Below are 4,286 nucleotides of genomic sequence, written 5' to 3'. Positions count from 1 at the left end.
CAACACCGATCCGCCTGTCAATCTCCTGTTCCATTCTCCCCTCACTCGTGAACAAGACCTTGAAATTCGGTCCATAAAAGTTATGAGCAGAATCGGTGACAAATGGCAGACTTGATGGAGTCCAACCCTCAGCGGAAACGAGTCTGACTTACTGCCGGATATGCGGCTCAAACTCTGACTACGGTCGTACAGCGACCCGACAGCCCATATCAGGGGGTTCGGTACCCCATACTCACGAAGCACCCCCAACAGGACTCCCCGAGGGACACGGTCGAACGGCTTCTCCAAGTCCACAGAACACAATAAGACTTGTTGGGCGAACTCCCATGCACCCTCGAGGACCCTTCCGAGGGTGTAGAGCTGGTTCACTGTTCCACGGCCAGGACGAAAACCACACTGCTCCTCCTGAACCTGAGATTTGACTTCCCGACAGACCCTCCTCTCCAGCACCCCTGAATAGACCTTACCACGGAGGCTGAGGAGTGTGATCCCCCTCTAGTTGGAACACACCCTCGGGTCCCCCTTCTTAAAAAGGGGGACCATCACCCCAGTCTACCAATCCAGAGGCGCTGTACCCTATGGCCACTCGATCTTGCAGAGGTGTGTCAACCAGGGCACCCCCACAACATCCAGAGCCTTTAGGAACGCCGGACCAGAATTTCCTGGAAGCCGTCCGGAGATCTTTCTCCATGGCCTCACCGAACTCCTCCCATACTGAAGTTTTTGCTTCAGCGACCACCAAAGCTGCATTCCGCTTGGCCAGCCGGTCACCATCAGCTGCCTCAGGAGTCCCACAGGCCAAAAAGGCCCGATAGGACTCCTTCTTCAGCTTGACGCCATCCCTCACCAACGGGTTCGGGGATTGCGACGACAGGCACCGACCACCTTACGGCCACAGCTCCGGTCGACCGCCTCAGCAATGGAGGTGCGGAACATGGTCCGCTCGGCCTCGATGTCCCCCGCCTAGTCCGGGACATGAGCAAAGTTCTGTCGGAGGTGGGAATTGTAACTCCTTCTGACAGAGGTTTCTGCCAGACGTACCCAGCAGACTATCACAATACGTTTGGGCCTGCCACGTCGGACCGACATTCCACGTACCCTAGAGTCAGCTACTGTAGCCGGGGGTCGGATCGCCAAGGTCCCTGCCTTCGGCCACCGCCCAGCTCGCATTGCACCCGACGCCTATGACCCCTCCCACAGTAGGCGAGCCCATGGGAGGTAGAATGAATGCTTTTTGTCTAAAACCTCACCAAGTTTGTAATGCGCAATAGCTCTGAGTAGGTGGCAGTAGCAATTTGAGATGCGCAGCCAACTGTTGGAACCGGAAGTCTTTTTAGTGTCTGAACAGCGGTGAGGTGTGCTGTCGGTGTGACAGAAGAATTTAAGGTGGACGTGGGACTGCATCAGGGATCAGCCCTGAGCCCCTTCCTTTTTGCAGTGGTGATGGATAGGCTGACAGATGAGGTTAGACTGGAATCCCCGTGGACCATGATGTTTGCAGATGACATTGTGATCTGCAGTGAAAGCAGGGAGCAGCTGGAGGAACAGTTAGAAAGATGGAGGCATGCACTGGAAAGAAGAGGAATGAAGATTAGCCGAAGTAAGACAGAATATATGTGCATGAATGAGAGGGGTGGTGGGGGAAGAATGAGGCTACAGGGAGAAGAGATGGCAAGGGTAGAGGACTTTAAATACTTGGGGTCAACCGTCCAGAGCAATGGTGAGTGTGGTCAGGAAGTGAAGAAACGGGTCCAAGCAGGTTGGAACGGGTGGAGGAAGGTGTCAGGTGTGTTATGTGACAGAAGAGTCTCTGCTAGGATGAAGGGCAAAGTTTATAAAACAGTGGTGAGGCCAGCCATGATGTATGGATTAGAGACAGTGGCACTGAAGAGACAACAGGAAGCAGAGCTGGAGGTGGCGGAAATGAAGATGTTGAGGTTCGCTCTCGGAGTGACCAGGTTGGATAAAATTAGAAATGAGCTCATCAGAGGGACAGCCAAGGTTCGATGTTTTGGAGACAAAGTTAGAGAGAGCAGACTTCAATGGTTTGGACACGTCCAGAGGAGAGAGAGTGAGTATATTGGTAGAAGGATGATGAGGATGGAGCTGCCAGGCAAGAGAGCTAGAGGAAGACCAAAGAGAAGGTTGATGGATGTCGTGAGGGAAGACATGAGGGCAGTTGGTGTTCGAGAGGAGGATGCAGGAGATAGGCTCTCATGGAAAAGGATGACGCGCTGTGGCGACCCCTAACGGGACAAGCCGAAAGGAAAAGAAGAAGATTTCTCTTAAACCCGAATGGGTGGACTCTAAATTTCCCGTAGACTTGAATGTGAGTGTGAATGGTTGTTTGTTTCAATGAGCCCTGCGTTTGGCTGCCGACCGGTTCAGGATGTACCCCGCCTCCCGCCCGAAGATAGCTGGGATAGGCTCGAGCAGCCCCCGACCCTCGTGAGGAAAAGCGGTAAAGACAATGGATGGATGGAGGGAGGTTTATATGTTTCTGGGTCTTAATGACCTCACTTTCAACTTATTTTATCCTCTCTCGATGCCGCTGTGCATTATTGGTTTCCATTTACTGTCTCAATTTAAACTGAAATTCTCAAATAGGAAGCATATTTGTTCATGTCTTAGCACACAGTAGCGTTTCATCTAGCGTATGTTCCGGCTTGCCCGTTGTGTGTATGGTTGTTCACATGCTCATGATGACACCGTCGCTTGACATAGCGTGCGGGTGAATGACTTGCGTGCTTGCGCCGAGTCCAATTCATACTTACCTGGCAGGGGAGACACCATGATCAAGAAGGTGGTTCACCGAGGGTGAGTCTAAGCCATTGCACTCAGATTGTGCTGACCCCTGCGAATTCCCCAAATGTGGGAATCTCGACTGCATAGTTCCTGGTAGTGGGGGACTGCGTTTGCGCTCTCCCCTGGTCATTGGTTGAAAATAATGAGGATGTTGCTCATTGTAAAACATACAAAAAGTTAACAAATGTAGTTTGGTTATAATACTTAAGTATAATAATCTCAAGGAAATGTATGGTCACGAGTCGGCTATGTGTTTCACAATTAGCTTTACCTGTTGATGTGAAGTGACATCATATCCAATTTAGCATCCTTAAAATCTTCTGACTTGTCACTCGGAGGTTGACAACTTACAGGAGTCTTTCTTCCGTATTAAAAATTTCTTTCAGTCGTTGATGGCGAAAATGCAATTTTATCATCTCATTTGTTAAGCTAACCTAACTCGACCACTCGTTTTCAAAAGTGATGTTCAGGTCACCCGGGACATCTCAGTGTTCTTATGTAAGGGCTAAATGAGTGTTTCTATTGAACAATGACTTCCTTATTAAATTATTTAAAAATATATATATATTTTGTGAGTCTTCATTGTTAATTAATTCATATTAAAATGTGCATGTGCAAAATGTCAAAGAGAGAGCACTGAAGACATTCAGAATTTTTTTTTACAAATAGTGAGGAAATTAAGCAAAGAAGAAGAAGAATCACCTCAATTGTCATGAACATGCACAAAATTTGTTCTCTGCATTTTACCCATCACAGTGAACACACAAACTTGTTAGTGGAACACACTGGAGCAGGGGGGAAATGAAACGCCATGGGAGCAGTTTGGGGTATCACTGTCTTGCTCAAGGACACCACAGCCATGAGTCCGGGGATGTTGGCGGATGCTCCGGTCAGGGTCTTGAATCAGAATCAGAATCATCTTTATTTGCCAAGTATGTCCAAAAAACACACAAGGAATTTTTCTCCGGGAGTTGGAGCCGCTCTCGTACGACAACAGACAGTCAATTGACAGAGAACACTTTGAGACATAAAGACATTGACAAAAAAAACAGTCACTGAGCAATAAACTGAGCATGTTCCTAATGTTGCAAAGTCGCGACCTACTTGTACATGTACAGTATATTATATTTGTAAATGCCCTTTCAGATGAGTTTGCTGTACCACTAAAGTCATATTGCCTGCCAAGACGTCCACCAGCCATATTGGGCTGCTCTGTATTTGTTTACCGAGAGAACAAGGAAGCAACATTTCTTGTCACTTTTCAACTATGCTCCATGTGGGAACTTAATATGCCTGCGTACTGTACCGAAAATCAGAATAACAATGCACGTAAGTTTTTGATAGTTGTCTGCGACCCATTGAATCCCGAGAGCGACCAACCCCCGAAATGAGATTCATTGGTTTTACACTACATTCTGCACTTCATGTCATATGATTGTTGGGTGTGCAAGGTTAAGCATTTCATTACTTTGACCAAGTTG

The 4,286-nt window shown here is 48.1% G+C and overlaps 1 non-coding gene across 1 annotated transcript; it reads left to right on the top strand.

Moving 5' to 3' along the window:
* Positions 1 to 2,766: 2,766 nt before the first annotated feature.
* On the top strand, positions 2,767 to 2,930 carry LOC133473979 (U1 spliceosomal RNA). Its single transcript, XR_009787311.1, has one exon. It is a non-coding gene; the product is annotated as a U1 spliceosomal RNA (small nuclear RNA).
* Positions 2,931 to 4,286: the final 1,356 nt, after the last annotated feature.

This window comes from Phyllopteryx taeniolatus, unplaced genomic scaffold (assembly GCF_024500385.1).
Source record: "Phyllopteryx taeniolatus isolate TA_2022b unplaced genomic scaffold, UOR_Ptae_1.2 contig_78, whole genome shotgun sequence".
NCBI lineage: Eukaryota > Metazoa > Chordata > Actinopteri > Syngnathiformes > Syngnathidae > Phyllopteryx > Phyllopteryx taeniolatus.
This window is presented reverse-complemented; position numbering and strand designations above follow the sequence as displayed.